The sequence below is a fragment of the Ornithorhynchus anatinus genome, chromosome 3 (assembly GCF_004115215.2).
Source record: "Ornithorhynchus anatinus isolate Pmale09 chromosome 3, mOrnAna1.pri.v4, whole genome shotgun sequence".
NCBI lineage: Eukaryota > Metazoa > Chordata > Mammalia > Monotremata > Ornithorhynchidae > Ornithorhynchus > Ornithorhynchus anatinus.
The window spans coordinates 102,402,166-102,430,038 of record NC_041730.1 but is presented as its reverse complement, the minus strand read 5'-3'; the positions used below and the strand labels follow the sequence as shown (position 1 = coordinate 102,430,038).

At 41.1% G+C, this 27,873-nt stretch overlaps 1 protein-coding gene and 1 non-coding gene across 2 annotated transcripts in view; one reads left to right on the top strand and one right to left on the bottom strand.

Annotated features, from left to right (window-relative positions):
* Positions 1-27,873, top strand: part of CTNNA3 (catenin alpha 3) — a 1,377,490-nt gene that overhangs the window by 556,035 nt on the left and 793,582 nt on the right.
* Positions 12,964-13,101, bottom strand: LOC114810990. Its single transcript, XR_003758675.1, has one exon. It is a non-coding gene; the product is annotated as a small nucleolar RNA SNORA7 (small nucleolar RNA).

Here is a 27,873-nt window from a genome sequence, read left to right as displayed (position 1 = left end):
TAAGTTAAATAAGGATTAATCTCATCCTTGGAATGAACAAGTCGGCAACAGATAGAGACAGTCCCTGCCGTTTGACGGACTTACAGTATGAATCTAATATTCATTAGTGATCTAAACCCTTGGTGAAAAGGAAGATAGCAAACAAAACCTTTAATTTTGATTGTTGAGGAAGATCTTATTCCATCATGCCCTCTGTGTCAGAAGTCTTGCCAATATACCACCAGGGCTGGGAACTCTGTAGTTTTCTTCACTCCAACTTTGGTAATAACTTCATTAAAGGTTGATTTAATAAACATATCTTCTAATATTGGTAGGTTGACTCCTCCTAACCTGTGATGGTGTGTGATGTGAGTGGAGTTTTCTTTAACATTCAGTAGTCCTAGAGCAATATGTATGGGTCCAGAAACACTCTCAGGGATTCAAAGATGTCCTGGATATTGTTTTGGTCCTAATAGCTGGGTTATCTTCAGCCTTGATTGTTCATTCTCCTAAACATCTATTTTATCAGAGCCATGGGAATCTACAAAAAGTTAACCAAACATAGCTTCTATTGCAGCAGGAAGCTCTTTGCAGCAGAACCTGTCTTTCTGTTGCCAACTAGCTGGATCTACAATTTAATGGCTACCTGAAAAAATATCTTGTAGAAAAACTTTTTCAGTGTTGGTGGCAGATGGATTTCTTAATCTGAGTGATATACAAGTTGTTGAAAATTTTCATACAGTTGTCTTTGTCTTCAGTATTGTTATATTTCCCTTCTCACACCTGAAGAGTTTCCAGTACTCTACCAGGATCGACTACGGGAGGGAGAATCAAGCAGAGGCATACCCATTCCTTTCTTAGCTTGGGTAGTGGCTAGCAAGTGGAAGGCAACCTGCTACTAGTCAAAGCTCAAAGCTCACCCATGCTGGGCAGCAGCAGCATGGGAGGGAGTCGAGGGTGGAGACTTGAGTTTACTGCATAGAAGTCGGATATGGTAAAACTCTTCATTCATTCAATAGTATTTATTGAGCACTGTACTAAGCCCTTGGAATGTACAATTTGGCAACAGATAAAGACAATCCCTGCCCAATAAAGGGCTCACAGTCTTCTGTATTTTTACCAAGAAAACTCTATGGATACATTACCAGAATGATTGCAAATGGAGAGTGGGTTGTTCTGGAGAGATGTGTCCATGGTGTCACTATGGGTCGGAAACTACTAGACAGCATAAGACAAGACAAGACAATGTTATATTTAGTTACTTAGATGGAATGGATCCACTTTGAATTACATTGATTTTAATCATTAATGAAAGTGAAAGTTTGGAATGTATTACATGACAGCCAGTCTTGTATTTAGCACCTTATATAACTGCATTAATAGGTCTATCAATCAATAATATTTATTGAACACCTACTGTCTTCTCAGTACTTTACTAGCACTTGGGAGAGGTTAATGAAATTAGTAGACATGATCCTTGCTCTCAGGGAGTTTACAATTTAAAATGGAAGTCAGACATTAAAATACTTTATACTAAGAAGAAGAAAAAGGGGCTCTCCCTATTGGACAACAATTTAGCCACTTGGTTGCTTCTGCTTGGATCTTGGGTATGCCCAAAATGTCTTTCTCCTATTTATGAGTTAATCAATCAATCAATGGTATTTGATGAGTGCTTAGTGTGGCACAGTACTATAGTAAACACTTTGGAAAGAACAATTCAGCTGAGTTGGTTTATGTCTTCCCTGCCCATTAGGAGGTAACTAAAATACTGTGGTAGGTATTGGCCTAGTGGAAGGAACATGGGTCTGGAAGTCAGATGACCTGTGTTCTAATCTCGACCTTGCCAATTGCTTGTTGTATTACCTTGGGCAAGTAACTTAACATCTCTGTGCCTCAATTTTCTCCACTGTAATATAAAGATTAAATCCTACTCCCTCCTACTTAAACTGTGAACCCCATGTGGAACAGGGACTATGTCCAACCTGATGAAAAGCTTAACAAAGACCATAAAACAAACAAACCAAAACAAACAATGAAGGTTTGGTTCATTCAGTGAGTATGAGAAAGCCATTAACTCTTGGATTTTGACCTCTGTGTAGTTTGTTGCTTCCACATTTCAACATTACTCATTTTGTTACATCTGAATCCACCTTGAAAATCCCCTTGTCAGATCCTGGCACTGCTGTGAAAATGATCTGGATCTTTATAGAATAATTATTTTATTTACTTGGAGTCTGTGTGAAAAACCTTTATCCTGCCCAGATTGTTGTATTCAGATTTTAAGGTTTATGCTGCTTATCATGCTCCTCTGTAAGCAAGTTTGGTGTATTTTTATGATCTTTAGTCGCTGTAGCAAGACTATTGGATTGTGTTTTTCCATGATAGTTTTACATCATTTTATTCAGTACTCGTTCACTTGTGTGCTCAAATCTCCTTTCACACAAATCCAGGCAAACAGGATTCGCTTCCCCAACCAGCAGGTGGGGACAGACAATAAAAATCTTGGTTTTATTACATATGCACATTTTCAGGTTTGCTGAACCTTCTGCTTCCTATATGTTCATAGTTCAGAACGTTTAACTCCATGTGATTAAGGATTTGGAAGTCCAGAAAATATGGAAAAAAACCCAAACACTGAAAAAACAGCCCATTTGTTTTCCTGCTGTTGACATTTTAGTCCTTATCGGTATTCATAATTTTCAGTGGTTTTCCTCTTACGTTTGGGTTCTGCTTCAATTTCCATAATTTGCTTTGCTAAAAAAAATTAAGTGAGTCATTTTTCAAATACCTCTATTTTCAGTTTTCACTTGAGCTGAAATAGATAATAATAATAACAAATAACAATCCTTTGTATTTTTATAGCACCTTAATTTGTCCAAAGTACTTCCACCTCAGTTAACTCATTTTACCAGCATAACATATCATCTTCATTATACCAAAAAGGAAATTGAGGCACAAAGAGGTTAAATGACTTTTCCAAGATCTCACACAACAGGGCGGGGTGGCTTCAGACTTTCAGCAGGCCAGACATGGGGAAAATCACATCCCCCTGCACAGGCACCTCTACATCACATAATGATATCCCACATCACATTTTGCAGGAGAGCATTTCTCCCAGGACTGCCCTCCTTTGGTCACCTCTCGATAGCCCTAGTCAATTTGGTTTGAAATTCCAGTTTTTGCTGGGCTAATGGATCACTTCTGCCCCTTCACCATCATTTAGAAGGTCAGTGGCACCACCCCAGCCACACGACAAGTTGAGGTGATGGTTTACTTCATTTCCCATCAATAGACAGCCCTGACAAAAGGCCAGGGGCAGAACCAGGACTAGAACCCAGATCTCTTGACTCTCAAATCCACAATCTTTCCATTAAAGAACACTGCCTCCCCTAATGGATATTAAGAAGAAGCAAAATTGCAACCACAGAAGTTCATTTAACTTACTTTCTTTTCCCAGAATGATTTTTCCAAGTTAATGAAATAATATGGATAGGGAATTGTGAGCCATTGCTCATAAAATCTGGCTCTGCTGCTTCAAAAAAAAATGCTGTCATTTGAACTAGAGTCTCTTTGGTTTCATTAACATGATGCATTAAGGTGACTTCATCAACATGAGGCTTTCAGCAGATAATGAAAAGAGGAATCCAGAGATGATGCCTTCTTCCTCACAGCCACCTACTGAGGTTCAGACTGGTACCATTTTCCAATGGGGCTAGGAACATTTTTATAAACAAGGGGAATCTTTTAGATTCAATGAATTATCTTTTTTTCAACTGCAGAATATTTATTATAGAGCACATCTCCCGGACGCTATCACTAGAGAAAAACAAAAACAGTTCAACACAGGTGACCTTCCATCCAGGAAATCATTATCTTTTCATTCTTGCACTTTTGGTATATCTGTGCATTTATTTAAAGGTCTTAAAGAGTTTAATTTCAAGTGGTTTAAAAGTTTAACAAAGATTTCTTACATTTTCTGAATACTAACATTAACAATGACAAATAGATGGGGGAAATATTCCCTGAGTGTATCATTATGATAATAATAATAATGTAATATTGGTATTTGTTAAGTGCTTACTATGTGCCAAGCACTGTTCTAAGTGCTGGGGTAGATACAAAGTAATCAGCTTGGCCCATGTGGGGCTCACAGCCTTCATCCCCCTTTTACAAATGAGGTAACTGAGGCACAGAGAAGTTAAGTGACTTGCCCAAGGTCACACAGTTGACAAGTGGCAGAGATGGGATTAGAACTCATGACCTCTAATTCCCAAGCCCATGCTCTTTCCACTAAACCACACTGCTTCTAGCCATGCTGCTTCTATGTAGGCACTTTTATGTAGGCACTTTTATGTGGACACTATTTTCAGAAATGCCCAAGTAACTGAATAGAAGGTCCACATTTATCTAAGCACAACAGTAGCTGAAATAGTAAGACATTTTAGGACTTTTAGGGAAGGAGAGTGGCTTAGTGGTAAGAGCATGGGCTTGGGAGTCAGAGGACATAGGTTCTACTTCTGCCTCTTCCACTTGTTTGCTGTGTGACCTTGGACAAGTCACTTAACCTCTCTTTGCTTCAGTTACCTCATCTGTAAAATGGGGACTAAGACTTGTGAGTCCCACATGGGACAACCTGATGACCTTGTATCTATCCCAGTGCTTAGACCAGTGCTTGGCACATAGTAAGAAGCACTTAACAAATACCATTATTATTATTATGACTTTATAAATACCACAGGTGCTGGAGAAACTTGAGTTGGATTTCATTTGTAATCCTCTGCAATATTCTTGACAATTTATAATAGTTCATGACAATGCCATTCATTAAGTTCTTACAAACGCTAAAGCTTAGGGTAGATAGAAGTTTAGGAGACTGGACACAGTCCCTTTTTTACATGGGGATTTCAAGCTATCTTTTTTCCATTTCTTACATGAGGAAACTGAGGACCAAAGAGGTTAAGTGATTTGGCTGGATCACAGAGTAGGGAAGTGGGAGAGTTAGGACTGGAAGCCAGCTTCCTGACTCGCAAGTCCATGTTCTTTTGACTAAGCTTCTTTCCCACTGCTATCAAATATGCCCGTGTCTCCCTAATCCTAAAAAATAAAAATTCCACCCTTGACCCCATGGCTCCCTCCTACCCTCCCATCTACCTCCTACCATTTCTCTCCAAATGCCTTGAGCGAGTTGTTTACACCTGTTGTCTCAAGTTCCTCTTCTCAAATTCTCTCCTTGACCCTCTCCAGTCTAGCGCCTGTCCCTCTCACGCCACAGAAACCACCCTCTCAAAGGTCACCAATGTTCTCCTTCTTGCCAGGTCCAACAACTTCTACTCCATCCTAATCCTCCTCTACCTTTCAACTGCCTTGACATTGTTTAACATCCCCTTCTCCTGGAAATATTATCCAACCTCGGCTTCACTGACACTGTACTCTCTGGTTCTCCTTCTGACTCTCTGACTGCTCATTCTCAGACTCTTTCACAGGCTCCTTCTCTGCCTCCCACCCCTAACTGTGGGTGTCCTCAGCTCTGGTTCCACTTCTATTCTCCATCTACACCCACTCTCTTGGAAAACTCTTGGCTCACATGACTTCGACTACAACCTATGCAGTTGATACCCAAATCAACATTTCCAGCCCTGATCTCTTTCCCATTCAGAAGTCTTGCATTTCCTCCTGCCTTCAAGACATCTTTACTTGGATGTTCTCCCATCATCTCAATCTTAATATGTCTCTAGTGAAACTTTTTACCTTTCCATCCAAACCCCATCTTCCCCCTGACTTTCCCATCACTGTAAATGGCACCACTATCCTTCCTGTCTCAAAACCCCACTACCTTGGCATTATCCTTGCCTTCTCTTTCTCATTCAACCCACATATTCAATCCAACACCAAATCCTGTTGGTTCCGTCTTCACACCATCACTAAAATCCACCCTCTCCTCTCCATCCAAACTGCTACCATTTTAGACACTTATCCTATCCTGCCTTAATTACAGTATCAGCCTTCTTGCTGATCTCCCTATTCCTGTCTCTCTCTAATCCAGTCCACACTTCTCTCTGCTGCCTGGATAATTTTTCTACAAAAACGTTCAGGACATATTTCCACATTCCTCAAGAAACTTCAGAGCTCGCCCATCCACCTCTACATCAACCAAAAACTCCTCACCGGTGCCTATAAAGCACTAAATTCCCTTGCTCTCTCCTACCTCACCTGGCTACTCTCCTACTACAATCCAACCTGCACACTTCGCTCCTGCATTGCAAACCTTCTCACTGTACCTCACTCTCGTCAATCTTGTAGCTGACCTCTTGCTGAGTCCTGCCTTTAGCCCGGAACACCCTCCCTTGTCATATCTGACAAACAATTATCTTCCCCTCTTCAAAGCCTTATTGAAGACACATGTCCTACAATATGCCTTCCATGATGAAGCTCTCTTTTCCTCTTTTCCCACCACTCTGACTTGTTCCCTTTCTTCATCCTCTCTCTCAGGACCACAACTCTTATGTAACTATGTGTAGTTTATTTATTTATTCATTTATGTATTTATATTAATGTATTTCTCTCTGCACTGTAAGCTCATTGTGGGCAGGGAATGTGTCTGTTTATTGTTATATTGGACTCTCCCAAGTGCTTATTACGGTGGTTTTCATATAATAAGTGCTCAATAAATATGATTGAATGAATGAATGACTAGGTAAGCTATGCAATTAATATTTCCTGGGACATTATATTATGTGGTGTCAGAGACTAATAAAGTTGGAATACACCTCAGGTATTATCTGGTTCAAACCCTTGCCTTCAGGCACAACCACATTGCAAGGAATCATTTACATATTGATGAGGGATCTTTAGGCTCTTTTTTGCATACCTTAAAATAGTTAAATTCTTGCACCTCTGAGATGAAGGAGAAGTAACCAATTGCCCAGCCTAAAGGTCTAAGCAAACACTGAAGGGCTGAGCAAAAAAATAAGCTAATATTAAAACAGGAAAATTTATGGATGGACATAAGATAGGATGCCTGATTTATCAAGATGATAAAATATCAAGCCAGTGGTCAAAGGGAAGCACCAGAGTCTCCCTACCAGGAGCTCTGTGAGAAAAGATGAGATCTTCTCATTTGTGTGACCTTGGATAAGACACCTAACTTCTCTGTGCCTCAATTTCCTCATCTATAATTTGAGGATTAAATATCTGTAAGCTTGTTGTGGGCAGTTTATGTGTTCATTGTTATATTGTACTTTCCCAAATGCTTAGTACAATGCTCTCCACACAGTAAGCTCTCAATAAATATGATTGAATTGAATGAATAAATAAATAAATGACTAGTTAAGCTATTTGATTAATATTTCCTGAGATATTATGTGGAATCAGAGACTCATAAAGTTGGAATAGACTTCAAGTGTGATCTGGTTCAAACCCTTGCCTTCAGGCACAACCATCCAGGAAAAAGAGTGATACAATAATAATAACGATACTAATAGTAGTATTTAAGTGCTTACTATTTATCAAGCACTGTGCTAAGCACTGGCATAGATGCAAGATCTTCTGGTAGGACCCAATCCCTGTGCCTTATAGGACTCACAATCTAAACAGGAGAGAGAGAACAGGTTAAATAAAAAATTAAGGCAACCGTGTTTCGTATGGTTTATTTTTTCCTGACTGATCACCTTGAACTCAGGGAAAGCATACCCAGGGACTTTTAGGGAGAAGGTTTGGTGGGTGTTGCTTGCTTGTGATTATGTGGGTTGAGTTTCTGGTTTTGATCCTCTCACTTAGCTACAGTGTGTCTCTTTTGGCAGGCTCCATCTGCCAGGATGAGCATTTACCCCTGTTTCATAGGGAGATCATCTACTTCATTTATTGGTGGTCTCCTGCTGCTAGGGAAAGTTAGACCTAATGGCTTGGAACACTGTGAAAGAATTTAGAGAAATGAATTAGCAGCTAGCAGTAGAAATACCCCCTCTTGATATAAGCCGCTTGTTAATTTTTGATCTACATGGTCTTTAGATATTTAATTGCTCAACAGTGTAAGTAGGCAGTCAGGTGTATGCAATTAAGGAAGACAGGCTAACTTAGTTACATCTTGCATATCAAAATATTTTTAAATGTCTTTAAATTTTTCCCTGGAGTGCTTCTTTTCTGGGGGCTGATGAACTCCCAAGATTAGACTATTGTGTGCTTAAGGGCCAACTATCAACCCTGAATGAAGTTTATAGACTTGCTACTTTTATAAGATGAAGTTGAATCATTTACCTACCTTATGGATGGGAAGAATCTTCTGTTTCCATGTACATTAGCACCTCAGGGAGAGAAATAAATGAGACCAGGGAATGTGACTACCAATTCTGGGGCACTATACTTTCCCAAGTGCTTAGTACAGTGTTCTTCACATAGTAAACACTCAATAAATACCACTGACTGATGACTGTTGAGTAGATTTACAATTGAAAGGGAAAAATCATGAACATATTTGAGAACTATATAATTATCCTTATTCACACTATGACTAGGATTAAACAGATTAATTCCAAATTGTTACAAAGGTAGTCTTAGTCACCTCTTTTCTTAACTAAATACACATTTGATGTTATTCTACAGAAAATATTTCCTGAACTGGAACTGCACTGATATTTCTGCAGCCTTTAAGAATTTAATCAATTTTGCCCCAATTATTGCTGAACATTTGAATTTCAAGTTGCAGCATTCCAAGAGCTCAGAACTTTAATTAGACATTCAGCCTCAGTTGGTTAATAAGCATCCCAAATACTGCATGTTATCTTGGATTTCTCCATTTTTTGTTCCAAAGTTATTCAGGGACATTACTGGTTTAAGCATTTAGGCAAAAACACATTCTGCTTTTGAATTCTACTTCTTAAACCCTTGTATCTGTAATATAGGCATAAAAGCAATCTTTAATATTTTCTGAACATAAAACTACACATAATAATAATAATAATGTCATTTGTTAAGCGCTTATTATGTGCAAAGCACTGTTCTAAGCGCTGGGGAGGATACAAAGTGATCATGTTATCCCACGTGGGGCTCACAGTCTTAATCCCCATTTTACAGATAAGTAACTGAGGCACAGAGAAGTTAAGTGGCTTGCCCAGAGTCACACAGCTGACAAGCGTCTGAGTTGGGATTTGAACTCATGATCTCTGACTCCCCAGCCCGTGCTCTTTCCACTGAGTCTCGCTGCTTCTCATATGATCCATATGAGATACATATGATTCACAGCATACTTGATGAAAAGGTATATTGATTTCCTGTAGGGTAATTGCACCTTGCTTAAAAACTAGAAATATCTCATCATTTGTGAAGAAATTAGAAATGAAGATATACAAAAGTGTCATTAAATCCAAAGTATCAAATTTTGATATTGTCTCCAATAGAAAGGGTGAAGCATAAAAATGTTTATGCTATATATATACTGTTTCAGTAAACAACCTTGTCTAGTTTTACACATATTGCAGAACAAAACTGATAATTCTCTCCCATGTTAACAGGAGATGAAAAAGGAAATAATTGATTCTGTGCTGTATTCTTTTTTCCATAGAGAATGATTTTGATAGTTTTTGTTTCATCTCACCTTTGATTCTTTGAGTTTGGTGTTCATATGAGTGTATTATTTCAGAATGCTAGGAAACATGAATCAATAAGACAGTCAATGAATGTTCATGAAACATTAAAAGTTGCAGGTGCTTCAAGTATTTTAGTAATGAAAAAAATTAAAAAATTCAGAAAAAAAGAAATATTTTCAATTCTTTAGTATATCAATCATCAATCAGGTCATTCTTCATGGCAAAAACTGTGACAGTGGATCTCTAAACTCAGTAACTGTAAAGGGAGCGTAGGTTGTCACAGGTCTCTGTCTTCAGGACTTTTCTTGAAGGTCATAACCTTGCAAGGCCAATCCACTGGGTCACGGTTCCATGGCACATAATTAGTTCTATGCCATAATCCTTTTTACTGTAAGTAAATCCAGCATGTAAAGCAACTCCACGAGCACTTTGAGAAGAGCTGCACCTCTGCCCACTTATTTACTATTGATGTTACATGTTGTGCTCCAGTGTGAACACTGCTGGCAGGAAAGAAAGACTGCTTAGTGGCACTGCCCAAACTGCTCTCCCTAGAATTAGTCTTTCTGAGCAGGTCCTAAAGTGTCAGAATTGAGACACCCATTGTTCCCCATGGGAGACTTCATTATCTGCTTGTGAGTTTAAGATGGCATTTCTTAGGATGGACAGACTTGCTTCTTTCCTCTTGAGTTCATTTTGAAGAAGATATCACACAAAGCATATTACAGAGTGTCACTTGGCCCACATATCTCCTCTCCTCAAGACCCTCCAGTAGGTTCTTGCCTCTCCACATCAAAATAAGCAGCTTCCTCACAATTGTCTTCAAGGCTCACCACAAACTTGAATAACCTTTCCTTTCTGCTATCTTCATTTCTCTCTTCATTCCTCCCAAGCTAATCTTCAAGTTGTACAGGGCCCTAAACTCTCCCACCTCTTTCTCCTCACGCTGTTCAATCAGTGGTATTTATTGAGTACTTACTGTGTGGGGATCTTTGTACTAAACACTCTGTGCTAAATACTGGTGTAAATGCAGCCATAATAGATCAGGCACAGTCCCTGCCCTACAAGGAACTAACAATGCAGCATGGCTTAGTGGAAAGAGCATGATTTTGGGAGTCAGAGGTCATAAATTCTAATTCTGGCTCCACCACTTGTCAGTTGTTTGACTTTGGACAAGTCACTTAACTTCTTGGTGCCTCAGTTATCTCATCTGTAAAGTGGGGATTAAAACTGTGAGCCCCACTTGGGACAACCTGATTACCTTGTATCTCTACTCCAATGCGTAGAACGGTGCTTGGCACATAGTAAGCCCTTAACGAATACCATTATCTATCATCATCATACCACAGTAACAATGGATTGTAATGATTAACAATTGAGTAAACAAGCTTTACGGGTACCTCAGTTATAGTCATAACTGACAACAGTGACAGTGACAACATTGGCTTCCTTTTTGGCACTAATCCTGAGGCCTGAGGAGTAAGGCTGTGGGTATGGATGCCTGGGGAAATGAAGAGCTCATCTTAAAATTGTAGATTGGGGAAAATGGGAGAGGAAAGTCTAGAAAGGATAGAAGGAATAGAGTGGGAGAGGATTACTTGATCATCAGGTAGAGTCACAAAGGAACACTGTTACATCCATTCTTATTATTTTCATTATTATTGTCCAATTGTGCTATTGCAATGATTATCATTACTCATAGCCTTTCAGTAGGTCCAATGGGATAATGCTACTCTGGGAATCAGGAAATCTGGATTCTAATTTAGGTTCTGCCTGCTGGAGTTATGCTATCAGTGGTGAATATTTCTGACCAAAAAATAAACATCTGGGCTCAACAAACTGGGTAATCCTAAGGTGAGTCCTCAGGATAATCAAGTCAGACCCAGTCCCTCTCCTACATGGAGCTCATAGTCTAACGGAGAGGGAGATTGGGTATTCCATCCGTAACCAATGGAATGCAATGGAAGCAGCATGGCTCAGTGGAAAGAGCCTGGGCTTCAGAGTCAGAGGACATAGGTTTGACTCCCGGCTCTGCCACTTGTTAGCTGTGTGACTGTGGGCAAGTCACTTAACTTCTCTGTGCCTCAGTTACCTCATCTGTTAAATGGGGATTAACTGTGAGCCTCATGTGCGACAACCTGATTACCCTGTATCTCCCCCAGCGCTTAGAACAGTGCTCTGCACATAGTAAGCGCTTAACAAATACCAACATTATTATTATGATATTTATTGAACCCTTAATGTGGGCAGAGCACTGTACTAACTTCTCATCTTATTCCCCATTTTACAAATGAGGAAACTGAGATATAGAGATGCTAAGTGACTTGCTCAAAGTTGCACAGCAGACAAGTGGCAGAGCTAAGATTAGCACTCAGGTCCCTTGACTCTCAGGCCCATGTTCATTCCATTAAGCAATGATTGACTTGGAGGAAAATTTCTGTTTTGCTTCCAGTGAATCTAGGTAGATTCAAGTTAAGTTGGATTTCTTTATTATGCAGTTCAACTGTGTCCTTACTGTTGCCTTGCCACAGTTCAGTTGTTGGTAACACTTAACCACATCCATTTACCACCAGAAGTCTTCCAGGGAAGGATGGAGTTACGTGGTGGTTTTGAAAAAGACCAAGGCCAAAATGACCAAGGGGATTGCCTTCCTTGGCCCCTAATTTTCAGCCCCTGCTTTGCCCCTTATAGTGACTTGGCAGAAAATTACTGCACTTCATACAACCATCCTGAAAGATATTACCCAGCTATGCAGAGAGGCAGAAGCAGCACTCATTTTGGGGATACTGTTGGATTGAAACTATTCTTGGCTGAGCTCCTGAGGATTTCTTTCCCACTTAATGATTAGCTCTCAAGTGTCAATCTTGATCTGTTTGCAGGAGGTGTGAGCAAACATATCACATAACCGCTAACAAATGAACTAATAGAGAGAATACACTACAGTAGGCAGTGTGATGTCTCCTCATACAGTCACTGCTCTGAGTTTGAAGAACTCATTGCCTGTTATAAAAACAAACCTCAGTTGATTCTCAATATCAGAGAAGGCGGAAAAAGAAACTGAAAGTGAAACTGTGATTCTGTAAATACATCCATGCAATTTAATTTGCTTTTGTACTGCATTCTATCAGAAAGAGGCTGAGTGAAAGTTCCTGCTTTAGTAAGATCAAAAGGAAAGTGAGTTGTTTAGGAATTAGTCTTGTCTTATGCTGTCGAGTCATATCTGACCCATAGAGACTTCATAGACACATCTCTCCCAAAACACCCCACTTTCCATTGTCATCGTTCTAGTAGTGTATCCATAGAGTTTTCTTGGCAAAAATACGGAAGTGGTTTACCACTGCCTTCTTCCGTGTAGTAAACTTGAGTCTATATCCTCAACTGTCTCCCATGCCACTGCTGGGTTTTGACTTGTAGCAGATTGCCTTCCACTCACTAGCCACTGCCCAAGCTAGGAATGGAATGCGTATGCCTCTGCTTTACTCTCCCTCCCATAGATAAGACTGGTAGTGTACTGGTAACCCACCAGAAGAAATCTTAAGAGGGAAGAATTAGTCATGTGGAATAATTCCTGTTGTAGAGTTGAACAAAAGTTCTCCTTTTGGCCAACTACATGTGGGTCCGAGACCATGTCTAATCTATTTTCCTAAGTCATTACCTTAGCACATAGCCAATGTTCAATAAATACTACTTCTAGAATAATAATAATAATAATGATGGTATTTTTAAGCACTTGCTATGTGTAAGGCACTGTACTAAGCACTGGGGTGGATACAAACAAGTTCCTTTCCCACATGGAGCTCACAGTCTCGTTCTCCATTTTCCAGATGAGGTAAATGAAGCACAGAGGAAGTGAAGTGACTTGCCCAAGGTCACACAGCAGACAAGTGGCAGTGTCGGAATTAGGACTCATGACCTTCTGACTGCTAGGCTCATGCTCTGTCCACTATACCATGCTGCTTCCCATATAGCAGCTTCCCATGTACTATTTGTCCAGCACTATTCTAAGTACTGAGGTAAGTTCAAGATCAGCAGGTGCCACATGGACCTCACAGACTAAGTAGCAGGGAGAACAGATAATGAATGCCCATTTTGCAAATGAGGGAACTGAGTCACAGAGTAATGAAATGCTTCGCCCAAGGCCATACAACAGACAAGTTGCAGAGCCAGGATAAGAACCCACTTTGTCTAACTTCCAGGCCCATTCTTTTTCCACTACGCCACACTTCTTCTCAATACTTCTTAAAGCTATTATAGGAGGGAACACTCTTGCTAGCTTTAGAAAGGTGAGAGATCTAAATTTCCTGCTAAAACAATATACTGGAATTTAAAAACAAATACGATATGTAATAATAATGATAATAATAATAGTGCTAAATGTTAAGTATTTACTATGTGCCAAACACTTTACTAAGCACTGGAGTAGATACAAGACAATCAGGTTGGACACACCCCCTTTCCCTCATCAGACTTACAGTCTAAATAGGAGGAAGAACAGGTATTCATTCCCCAGATAAAGACTGTGAGCCCCATGTAGGACAGGGACTGTGTCCAACCTGATTACCTTGTATCTCTCCCAGTGCTTAGCACATAGTAAGTGCTTACCAAGTATCACAATTATTATTATTATAATCAATTTACAAATGAGGAAACTGAGGCACAGAAAATTGAAGGGACTTGGTCAAGGTAATCCAGCAGGCAGGGGGCAAAGTGGGTATTAGAATCCAGTTCTTCTGACTCTCAGGCCCTGGCTTGTACCCAGTGGGTGCTCAATAAATGCTACAACTACTGTTTAAACTACTACTTGCTCCCCTCTTCTCCTCCTCTTCTTCCGTCCAGTAATTAAAGAACACTTTTATGGAAAAAAAAATCATTTCCAGATTACTTAGGCACATGTGTCAGGACATTGAGAAAAAACTGCTATCTCCGCCTTATCTAGTCAGAACAGCAGGCATTTAGGAAGAGTTGAAATAATACAAAATATACTTTCTGATAGTAATGGAGGCAAGATTGTTTTCCTTTTATAACCACTTGGATTGGCCTAAAGCAAATGTGTAAGAAGTTTACTCGTACAGGATTCAGGTTTTTCTTGCTGCAGTAATACAGGGTCCCTAATGAAATTATCTTGCCAGACTCCCATAATTCTGTCCTATTAAAATATGTTAATGAGTCAAATCCTGCTGTTCCAGAGACTGCACACATGCCCCAAAAAGATTGGTTCTCTATTTCAGAATATCCATGATTTTCCTAGAAACTCCAAGATTTTGCTGCAAATCACTTTGGCTTCAGTGTCCCTTCCTTTTTAGATATTGAAACCTACTTTTGGAAGACAGTTTCTTAATCATTTATTATCTATTGGTTATATTCTGGAAGTGGGGAACTCACTGGACTTTGTGAGGAGAATTAACTCTTTCACACCTCCCTGGGAGGGTATAAAACAAATTATTCCAGTACAAAATGTGGAATCAAAGGAGCTTGGGACGTTCAATGCATCTCAGAGATGTTTAATGCAGAAAAGCACTGTGGCCTAGTGAAAAGAGCCTGGGCCTGGGAGTCAGAAAGACCTGGATTCTAATTCCATCTCTGCTACTGCAAGTTGCTTGACTTCTCTGTGCCTCATTTACTTCATATGTAAGATGGAGATTAAATCCTTATCGCTCTGATTTAGACTGTGAGCCGCATGTGGGATAGGGACTGTGTCCAAACAGATTATCCTGTATCTGTCCCAGCAGTAAGGACAGTGCTTGACACGTAATGAGTGCTTAACAAACACCATTAAAAAAATGCATCCCTCAAAGTGCTTTCCTTTCCTCCAGATAATAGCCTAATCTATGTCAGTCTCAAGCCCATTGAGTGTCTGCTGGACATTTTAATGTTTTCTTCTTAAACAATGCGGTCCATCATATAATTAGATAGAAGTATCTCTAGAAAAGATAGATGCCATTTTTGTGTTTGTCATAGATGATCTCAAATTTTTTTTTCCTACCTAAATTGTTTTCTTCCCTCTTAATCAGCACTCATTCAGTAATTTGTTTGCTCCTTTTCTGGGTTTTCCAGTGTTCAGACAGTGCTTGTCCGAAACAGAACTCCTCATCTGGCATTTTATTGTCATTGTTCTTGTCTGTCCGTCTCCCCCGATTAGACTGTAAGCCCGTCAAACGGCAGGGACTGTCTCTATCTGTTGCCGACTTGTTCATTCCAAGCGCTTAGTACAGTGCTCTGCACATAGTAAGCACTCAATAAATACTATTGAATGAATCTTCCCACCCAAATCCTGTCTTCTCTATGTCCTTTCCATCACTGTTCGAAAACTTGAATACAGTCCCTATTGCACAAGCACATAACCTTGCATAATTCTCAACTCATCACTCTCATTTCATTCATTCATTTAATCATATTTATTGAATGCTTACAATGTGCAAATCTCTGTACTTGGGAGAGCACAATATAACAATAGACACATTCCCTGACCACAATGAGTTTACAGTCTAGAAGGGGAGGCAGACATTAATATTCCACATTGCTAGAATCTGTCCTTGACTCTCCACTCAAACGGCTACAAAACAGTTATCCTATCCTGCCTTGACTACTGCATCAGCCTCCTCAATGATCTCCCTTGCCTCTTTTCTCTCCCTACTCCATTTAATACTTTGCGGTACTGCCCAGATCACTTTTCTAGAAGACAAAAGTCTCCCCCTTCCTCAAGAACCTCTAGGGGTTGCCAGTCAACCTTCACATCAAGCAAAACTCCTTGCCATTGGCTTCAAAGCAGTTTGCCCCCTCTACCTATTTACATATCATATTTATTTAACACTTACTGTGAGCAGAGCACTGTATTAAGTATTTGGGAGAGTACAATATAACAATAAACAGTCACATTACCTGACCACAATGAGCTTAAATAATAATTATAATTATGGTATTTGTTAAGCACTTAGTATGTGCCATGCACTGTACTAAATGCTGAAGTCTGGTGCTCTTTAAGGGCTACTGAGGGATTATTTTAATTTGGTATTTTAGTGTTCCTGTCTTTAATATTTTATTATTTAAATATTTTGCACAAGTTTTGCATTATATGTAACTCTTTTAGCATGATTTAGCAGGGGATGTTGTTTGTAATTTTAGTACTTTTAGTGTTTTCATGCAAGTTTTCATATGTATTTTAATGTGAATGTTTATCTGCAGCTGTTTCCTTGTGCAAACACGGACATTTTCATCAGTCAGTAGCATTTATTGAATGCTTACTTATTTCAGAGCTCTGTAGTAGTCCTTAGAATACTACACTACAAAAAACCTTTTAGATATATTCCCTACCCCAATGCACTTTCAGTCTAGAAATGTTTTCATATGAGTGAGTGTTGGGAATGTGAATGTTTCAGGTGAACTTTTCCTCGTCTTCATCATTCTTGCTTTGCACCAAACTTATGCCTTTCTTCATCTGTCCATATATTCTGCTTTTGCTAGTGGCATTGGAGATGTAATGAGGCATGGACTCCTTCTGTCAAACTGAAAAAGCTTCCAGCGGGATAGATGACACCATGTTGCTTTTAAAGATGTAGTCCTGTAGAGAAATTATCTGAAAACCACCTATGATATTGGCCCACAACATGATACATTAATGTGAGGTTCTCCCAGCATATGGGAGTATTTTTAGGCAGTCAAATGTTCATACGCTGAAATGATCTTAATGCCAAATTTTGAAGTAAACTCACCGGGGAGATGATATACATGCAGAATTGAGTGTTGGCAATTAAAATGGGAACACTCCTTCTAGGGATTACTCAAACTTGATAAATCTTGAATTACATAAAGTCAAATATAGTCCAGTTAATAAGAATGGGAGTATTGAAATCTCCATCCACCTATGACTCCTTTTATAAAGCCCCTACAAAGATGATTTAAAATGCCCTCCATGTAACTGCTAGATGTTATAAGGCACAGTGGATATCCCTACCAGTGGATATCTTGGGGTATAATTTCAGTGACCTAATTTATCCCAGAATTAACTTGGATACCATTTCTTTTCCCACAGCTCTTGAGAAGGCCATTTTCCACAACCTTTAGAGTTGTCTAGTCCATGTCCTGGTCTTAATCAGACTATAATCTGAATCCTGAGTATGAAGGATTATTAGAAATGTGCTACCCCAAGTGAGGAAGGCACTAGCAGAGAGGGGTCCCTCAAAACTCCAGGGGCGTGGCTTTCATTATCGTCTCCAACAGGGTCTTCTGTTTGCAGAGAAGTGTAGTAAGCACTTGGAGAACATATCCTAGAAATAGGAGATGGGATCCCTGCCCTCAGAGATCATGTATTCAAAAGTTTATAGTAAACAGTTTTGGAATATGCAACAGTATAAAGGAAATCATTATGGTGTCTTGGAATATGACAAAGCAAACCAAGTCTTTCTGAACTAAGATTTCAGGAAGGGTGTGATTCCAAGATGCAAGTGGTACCTAAAACAGTGCCATCCACTAACAAAAAGGACAAGGAAAGGGCAATCGTTATAGGTGCGCCAAACAGTAGGGATCATCAGTCCCACGTGTGTTTATTCAATGACACCTGCACATGAGGCCATCTCTAGCATAAGGCCAATTGGGTCATTGCTTCTGGTGCCACAACCCAAGGGGATCCGCACCTCTCAGACAGAGGGACTCATGTTATCTGCCATCAATTTTCTCCTCAACTCATCCTCTACTATTGAAGATGAGGCCCTGGTCATGACTTGTTTTTAATGGTATTTGTTAAGAGCTTACTATGTGCCGGCCACTGTACTAAGCACTGGGGTTGATCCAAGATAATCAGGTTGGACACAGTCCATATCCCATGTGCAGTCACAGTCTTCAATTCCCATTTTACAAATGAGGTAACTGAAGCCCAGAGAAGTGAAGTGACTTACTCAAGGTCACGCAGCAGACAGATGGAGGAACCAGGATTAGAACTCAGGTCCTTCTGACTTCCATGCCCATGTTCTATCCATTAGGCTATGCTGTTTCTCCTCTACTATTGAAGATGAGGTCCTGGGCACGACCTGGTATCCCTCTAGACTGTGAGGCTCTTGGGGGCAGGGATTGTCTCTATTGCACATTCCAAGCGCTTAGTACAGAACTCTGCACACAGTAAGTGCTCAATAAATACGATTGAATGAATGAATGCTATGACAAAACACTAAGTGCAGGTCACTTCAGCAAGAAGGCAATTTTGGCAGTCCTTCTTTCATTCATTCATTCATTCAATAGTATTTATTGAGCGCTTACTATGTGCAGAGCACTGTACTAAGCGCTTGGGATGAACAAGTCGGCAACAGATAGAGACAGTCCCTGCCGTTTGACGGGCTTACAGTCTAATCGGGGGAGACGGACAGACAAGAACAATGGCAATAAACAGCGTCAAGGGGAAGAACATCTCGTAAAAACAATGGCAACTAAATAGAATCAAGGCGATGTACAATTCATTAACAAAATAAATAGGGTAACGAAAATATATACAGTTGAGCGGACGAGTACAGTGCTGTGGGGATGGGAAGGGAGAGGTGGAGGAGCAGAGGGAAAAGGGGAAAATGAGGCTTTAGCTGCGGAGAGGTAAAGGGGGGATGGCAGAGGGAGTAGAGGGGGAAGAGGAGCTCAGTCTGGGAACGCCTCTTGGAGGAGGTGATTTTTAAGTAGGGTTTTGAAGAGGGAAAGAGAATCAGTTTGGCGGAGGTGAGGAGGGAGGGCGTTCCAGGACCGCGGGAGGACGTGACCCAGGGGTCGACGGCGGGATAGGCGAGACCGAGGGACGGTGAGGAGGTGGGCGGCAGAGGAGCGGAGCGTGTGGGGTGGGCGGTAGAAAGAGAGAAGGGAGGAGAGGTAGGAAGGGGCAAGGTGATGGAGAGCCTCGAAGCCTAGAGTGAGGAGTTTTTGTTTGGAGCGGAGGTCGATAGGCAACCACTGGAGTTGTTTAAGAAGGGGAGTGACGTGCCCAGATCGTTTCTGCAGGAAGATGAGCCGGGCAGCGGAGTGAAGAATAGACCGGAGCGGGGCGAGAGAGGAGGAAGGGAGGTCAGAGAGAAGGCTGACACAGTAGTCTAGCTGGGATTTCTTGAAAGCTCAGGTGGTACAGGGTGAGGGATAATTTTTCCTCCCTTCCAGGGTTCCCTTCCAGGATTCCTCCCTTCCTGGCCAGACTGCATCTTCAATTTGAGCAACTCAGCTCAGCCTTCTTTAATCCCATCCTTCAGGAGGATCAACAGAAGTCAGATTCATTGTCTAGGTAACTTCACTTTGCCCAGGTGGAGTGAAGCTGGCCACCTCCGTCTTTGTGTTGTGGAGTCTAGGGGACTAGTGTAATGGTAACTGCTTCTCCATCAACTTTTGCCTCCATCTCCAGTAGCCTGTGGCCTGCCATATAGCTAGCCCTTAACATTCCTGGGCAAAGCCTCCAATCCTAGTGTCCCCCTGCATCTCCAAGGGAGACAGATGGACATGGAAATCTGTTGGGACAGTCAGCTTCTTGATATGAGGTTCCTGATGACTGAGTACTCTGTCAGTTCCGGGGGGAATATGCAATAAACTGTAGATACGTTTCCAACCTCTTTGGCAAAAGGGCCTGCAATTCTCCTTTTGAGTCAGATGAAGCAATAATAAATATTGACAAGCAAGCTGTAATCTCTGCAAGATCATTGTAATAAATAGTTGGGAAAAGTAATAAAGGGAAGACCCTTTGCTTCTTGCCAAGTCTTGTTTGATATGCTTCCTTTAGAAATTGCTGAATGGGAATTTGATTTGTTGCAAATACAGTGCAACACTTGGATAACAAAATAGAATTTTCAAATATTTCAGAGTATCATAAGGCCTGTAAAATCATGCATTCTTTTCTGCTGAGAGCATTTTTATGAGACAGACACTTGTTTCAGAAGTAGGATTTGAAGCTGCTGAGAGAAAGGATCTGGAACTCAGTATTATTCTGAAAAATCTTCCATTTATCAAACTGAATTTGGAAGGGAAAATTGTTCAGGTAAAAAACCCTAACACTGATTGAAGTATAATAGACTAGATAAACTGCAATCCAAAATTCTTGCTGGGGGTGTAGGAGGGGGAAACTGTAAGGTTAGATTCAGGTGATTTCTTAATCACATAGGTACAGTGTTTTGTTTTTCATCCTGACTGAATATCCAGCACACAAGACACCTACTGCTGATTGTTTTTATAGTGGAAATGCTTCAGATAACCTTTAGTCAACCCTCAGAACTCCTTTTTCAGTTTCCTACAAGAAATACAAAAAAAAAAAAGTAACTGAAGCATTTATGGAGTCACCACGGACTTTTATAGAGAAACTTCTAAAAATTCAGTGTCCAGGTCTAAGTATTACAACTCTAAACTCCATTAAGAACTCTCTAAGTTGTGATTAGCTCTATATTCTCAAATAGGATTGATCTCTGGGAGAAAGTGTTTGAAATAAAAGCCATCTCCTTAGCCTGGAACTGTCTCCGTGGCATTTTCCCAGAATGAATCCAGGGAAGTCACTTTATGCCTCCAAAATGACCAGCAGTTGAGATGTTCTGATATGTTTTGCTTGGCCCTTGGGAACAACCTCCTTCTTCCTATCAGCCAATGTTTCATGGTGCGAATAAAGCCCCTCCCCCTGACTGGAGAGAGAATGGGCAGACATTTTCCCCATGGCGCTCCAAGTCCCCATCATGAAATTAGTTCCACAAAGGGCCCACCCGCTCCTTCTGTCTCTGACTCCTGACACAGTGAAGCTCCATTCTTCCCCTTGCTGGAGTAGAAGGTAGGCAGAAGGCTTCCTGACATTTGTAACTTGGAAAGGAAGGGGCAGTTTGGAGTCTAGGACTATTTGACTCAAATGTTGAGGTACACATGTTCTCTCCCTTTGAAATCCTGCTTGCTTGATATATTGATTACTTTTGAAATTGTTTCATATTAATTTATATTCACTCTGTTTCCATTCCATTCCTCTACTGTCTTTCCCCACTTTAATTGTGAATCTGTTATGAGTGGGAAGCCAGGTCTCTAGACAGTAAGCTCTTTGCGGACAGGGAATATGTTGACCAACTCTGTTTCACTGTACTCTCTCAAGCACTTAATACAGTACTATGAAAACATTAAGCACCCAATAAATGCAACTGACTAATTTAGTCCTGTTATCTTTTCCCCAGAGCTTAGAGCCGAGCTTTGCACCAAGTAAGTGATTAACAAATGTTAGAGATGAGAGCGACTGGGCCCTGCAATGGAGAAGCATGACTTGTCTTTGGCATAAAAACCTTATGATCTGCTACCGTAAGAAGGAACAGAGACCCCACTGTGCAAATAAATGGGCTGGATTTCCAGGGAGATGGCATACTTTTCAGTTTCAATCCTCGGGCAAAGGTTTCTCGAAATGCTTGAATAGCTATAAATGGGCGTATGATTAAGACTTCTAACTTCGACACTGTGCTTTCATGTCAGGGGATAGAAAAGGATTTATTTCTGTTTTTAGACCAGAAAGAATGTGGCATGAGTTCATCTAAGGCACGCCTACCTTATGAAGCACTGAACCTGAGCCACCATATTTTCCAAGGAGGTTTATGTTCAGTTCGAAGGGATTACATGGATTGAAGGAATCATATTCACATGGAAATCATTGTTTCTTTATATGCAGTAAATGCTTTGTTAGCCAGAATGAAGATAAGCACAATGTTTGACCACTTGACCTAGGAGTAAAGGTTATTTAACGTGGGACCTGGCATAGGTCATACAGAGGCCCATAAAGATTTGAATAAATAGCAGTGATGTACCTAGAAAAGCCTACTAATTGGAGAAACAGATATCATTAGGAAGAAGAATTGTTATATTTACCTGTCAGAGGAAGGAATTTGGCTCTTCAAGAAGCCTCAGAATTTTTATAAATATGGCCACTTTTCTGTCACACTGTGGGTAGCTAACTTCCCCCCCCCCCCATCCCCGTTATGCCCCAACTGCCCTCCTTCTCCAACATCATCATCTTGTGTTATACTCCTCCTCCAAGTCCCACTGTCACTGCAACCTGCTCCTCCTGTCCCATGGGGGACACAGGGATAGTGGGAAGAAGGGGGACAATTTTGGTGAATGAGAGGGGGGCCAGGAGTTCTGCAGGAATGTGGAAGGCAGGGCTGGGAAGGACAGGCTGCAGCTTAGTCTATTCCTAAAAGTCGAGATCAGAACTGTGAGAAGCAGCATGGCCTAGTGGAAAAACCATGGGCATGGGTTAGAGGACTTTTTTTAAAAAAATGATATTTGTCAAGTGCTTACTATGTGGCAAGCACTCTACCAAGCCTGGGGTAGATACAAGATAATCAGTTGGAATACAGTCCGGGTCCCACATGGCACCCACAGCTTTGATCCCCATTTTGTAGATGTGGTAACTAAGGCATAGAGAAGTTAAGCAACTTGCTCAAGGTCACACAGTAAGTATAATCAGGATTCAGAATCTCAGTTCCCTTATCTGCAAAATAGGGATTCAGCACTTGTTCTCCCTCCTATTTAGACTGTAACCTGATTATCTTATATCTAACCTAGCACTAAATAATAATTATGGTATTTGTTAAGTGTCTACTATGTGCAGGCACTGACAAATACTAAACACTTAAAAATACCACAGTTTTCATTATTATTATTATTATTATATAATCATTATTGTTGTTATTATCATCCTCTTCATTCACTTGGAGAAGGAGTGATTTAACCTCTGGCTGATGTGAAACTGTCGTTATTAGAGAAAGGATTGTTCATTAATTCCTGGCTAACAGACCGTTTCAGCATTCAGTTACCTTGAGACTGCGCAAGACAGCTCTGCTAGAATGGAGACAGTTGTGGAATTGGTTCAAACTCCCTAAGGCCATGACATTCAACTTGATTTTACCAATCCCTTCCTGATCACCCGGAAGGATTTGCTCACCAAAAGTGATCAGTTGGTCACTTTTCAGGAGATAAGGGACCAGATAAGAGAGCTTGGACTGTAGTTTGTAAGATAATTGGCGTACTAATCCATGTATCTCAAATTATGTTTCTGTTATTTACTGAAAAAAAACCAACAATAAACTTTTGTTGATGTCTTTCCATGTCTCCATCCATCTTGGTATCAAACACAAACTCCTTACCATTGGTCTTAAGGCACACAGTCATCTCTCCCCTTCGTACCTGACCACACTAATCTCCTACTACCCGGTCCACACACTTTGCTCCTCTAGTAATAATAATAATAATAGCAACTATGGGACTTGTTAAGCACTTACTATGTGCCAAGCTCTGTTCTAAGCACTAGGGTAGATACAAGTTAAACAGGCTGGACACAGTCCCTGTCCCACATGGGGCTCATAATCTTAATCCCCATTTTACATATGAGGTAACTGAGGCCAAGAGAAGTTAAGTGACTTGCCCAAGATCACACAGTAGACATGTGTTGGAATTGGTTTAGAAGCCATGACCTTCTGACTTCCAGGCCCATGCTCTATCCACTGCACCATGCTGCTTCTCTACTGCCAACCTACTCACTGTACCTCAATCTTGTTGGTCTCAATCTATCATTCAATTAATCAATAATAATAATAATAATAATAATGTTGGTATTTGTTAAGCGCTTACTATGTGCAGAGCACTGTTCTAAGCACTGGGGTAGATACAGGGGAATCAGGTTGTCCCACGTGGGGCTCACAGTGTTAATCCCCATTTTGCAGATGAGGTAACTGAGGCACAGAGAAGTGAAGTGACTTGCCCAAGGTCACACAGCAGATAAGTGGCAGAGCTGGGATTCAAACTCATGACCTCTGACTCCAAAGCCCATGCTATTTCCACTGAGCCACGCTGCATCTCTATAATCAATGGTATTTTTTGAGAGGTTACTGCTTGCAGAGAACTGTGTTAAGTGTTTGGGAGAGTACAATAGAATATGACAGAGTTGGTGGATGTGATCCCTGACCTCAAGGTACTTACAGTCTACAGAGGGAGAGACAGGTATCTAAACAGGTAAGGGTTAGGGGAAATAGTAGTGTGTAAGAACATTTTACGTAAGTATTGTGGGGCTGGGTTGAGTTTCAAAGTGCTTAAGAGGTACACAGCCAAGTTCATTTTTGACATGGAGGGGAGTTCAGATAGGGGAAATAAAACCTTAGTCTGGGAAGCCCTCTTGGTGAAGATATGATTTTAGGAGGGTTTTGAAGATGGGGAGAAAAGTGGGCTGTCAGATATGAAGGGAGTGGGAGTTCCAAACCCAAGGGAAAAAGTAAGAAAGGGGTCAGTGGCGGGATTAGCAAGATCAAGATATGGAGAATATGTTCTCATTAGAGGAGAAGAGTATGTTTGGGCTGGGTTCTTGAAGGAAATTAGCAAGATTATGTAGAAGGGAGAGAGCTGTTTTAGTGCCTTAAAGTTGATGGTGAGGAATTTCTGTTTAATGAGGATGTGGATGAGCAACCAACCACTGGAGGAGCTTGAGGAGGGAGATATGAACTTAATGATTTTTCAGAAAAGTCATCTGAGCAGCAAAATGAAGAATAGACTGGTGAGGGAACAGGTAGGATGCAGGGAGGTCAGGGAGGAGACTGATGGAGCAGTCAAGGCAGAAATGATGAATGCATGATCACCAAGTTAGCAGTTTGCATGGATAGGAAAGGGCAGATTCTAGAGATGTGAAGGTTAAGTGACAGAATTTCATGACAGATTGAATGTGTGATTTGAATGAGCGAGATGAGTTGAGGATAATGCCAAAGTGAAGGGCTTGTGTGACAGGAAGGATGGTGATGCTAACTTCAGTGCTAAGAAAGTCCAGGGGAGGACAGAGTTTGGGTGGAAAGATGAGGAGTTCTGTTTTAGATATGCTAAGTTTGAGGTGTTGGTGTGATATCCAAGTAGAGATGTCCTGGAGGCAAGTGGGAATATGAGACTGCAAAAGCTCATTGTAGACAAGAAAAGTGTTTGTTATATTGTTATATTGTACCCTCCCGAGTGCTTAGTTCAGTGCTCTGCACACAATAAGCGCTCAATAAAAGATTGACTGAGAGAGGGTAGGGCTAAAGGGTTAAATTTGCTAATCATCTGTATAGAAGTGGTAGTTGAAGCTGTGGGAGCAAGGAGCAAATGAGTTCTCCAAGGGAGTGGGTGTAAATGGAGAATAGAAGGGGGCCTGGAATTGAGCCTTGAGGGACCCCCACAATTAAAGGATCAGAAACAGTGGTTCTGAAAGAGACCAAGAAAGAGTTGCTAGAGAGAAAGGAGTAGAACCAGAAGAGGACACTGAAGCCAGGCTGGGTTTTTGGTTGTTTTTTAGGGTAGGAGATACATAGAAGCCACTGGAAAGGGAGTGGTTGGAGATAGGTCATGGAGGGAGGAAGAGGAAGGAACAATTGCTTTCATAAACAGCAAAGGGATGGGTTTGGAGGCACAGGTTGAGGGGTAGAATTTGAGAGTGGGGCAAAATCTCTTGAGATACCTCTGGGAAGGATGGGAGAGTTGAAGAGGGGGCTGGAGGAGAAAGCAACTGAAGAAGAACACAGGAGGTTTTAAGGAGACTGTAACCAGTGATTTCAATGTTATTGACGAAGTACACGGACAGGTCACTAGGGGAAAGAAATTGTGGGGGGAAGGGACGTGGACTCTGAGGAAGGAATGAAAAGTCTGAAACAGCTGGGCAGGCAATGAGAATGGGAGTCACTAGGATGGAGGAATATTGCTGCCAGGTGAGTGAGAAGGTAGAATTAAAACAGGCAAGGATGCATTTGAGATATATGAGTTCAACTTGGTGTTTGGATTTCCTCCAGTAGTGTTCTGCAGTTTGTGTGCAAGAGTAGAGAAAGTATACTGTAGAGGTGATCCACGGCTGTGGGTTGGTGGTATGAGATCAGTGTAGGGATAGATTATAAGCTCACTGTGGGCAGGGAATGAGTCTACCAACTCTGTTATATTGTACTCTTCCAAGCTTGTGGTACAGTGCTCTGCATGCAGTAAGTGCTCAATAAATACAGTTGATTGATTGACTGATTGATTAAAGAAGGGGAAGCAAGGGAATTGAGTTCAGCTGAGAGGGCAGTGTTGAGGGTGTGAATTTGTGTGTTGGGAGAAGATAGTTTGGGTATGAAGACCAAACTACGAAACTAGAGACCTACCAAACTAGAAACACATTATGGCATTATGGATAGACCACGGGCCTGGAAATCAGAAGGGCTTGGGTTCTAATCCCAGTTCCGCCACTTATCTGCTATGTGGCTTGGGCAAGTCACTTAAATTCTTTTTGCCTCAGATACTTTATCTGTAAATTGGGGAAGACTGTGAGCCCTGTGTGGGGGCATGGACTGTGTCCAACCAGATTAATTTGTATCTAATCTATCCCAGAGCTTAGTACAGTGGCTGGCACATGGTAAGTGCTTAACAAATACCATAAGGAAAAAAAAGATCAGATGGGGCATCATGGATTTAGAAATTTGGGTGGTGTCAAAAGATCTGAGGTTTTGGTTGGGGAACGGGACCGTCTGATGGGAAAAGAGAATCTGGGGGAGAAGGCAGGTGAGAAAGTTGTGGTTGGGTAGACAGATTTCAGAGTCGGTGCAGGTAGAGATTGTACAGTGATTGGAGAGGATGAGATGGAATGTATGCCTAAGTTCCTGAGTGGGTAAGGTAAAGTGGAGCAGGATGTCAGTCAAATTTAGGAAGAAAGGAATTGGGCAGCATAAACGTTGCTGTGAACATTCATGTGGATGTTAAAGTCCCCTGGGATCAGTATAGGGTTAGAGAAAGAGAGAAATAAAGTGAGAAATTAATAGTAGTTGTGATAGTATATATTAAGCGCTATGTGCAGAGCACTGTACAAAGCTCTGGGAAAAAATACAAAGGTGTGAATTAAACGTGATCTGTGTCCCACAGGGGCTCATAATCTAAAAATTTAAATGAGGTAAAAGGACTGGAGAGAGACACAACAGGAATGATGAAGCATTAAAACACAATGCAAACTACTAGACCAAAAGAGCTTTAAGTCTTTGTAGTGATGGAGGGTTTAGCGAGCACACCGGGAGCAGCTCTATCCCTGACCCATCACGCCCAGGGCATGACAGGAGCAGGGACCCTCAGTAGGGTCCTCACGGGGTTACCGCCGTGCTTTCTTGGCAGTGAAGGAAGAGTCCGAGAATACTTGGGAGCAGCTTTCATCTTTGGCAAAGCATCTACCATCTCTTTTGTACTGTACTCTCCCAAGCACTTAGTAGAGTGCTCTGCACACAGTAAGTGCTCAATAAATATGACTGATTGTCAGCAGTCTTTATTGAAATGGTTCAGATAGTTGGATGTGGGGACTGGGAGGTGGTAACGGCCACAAAACATT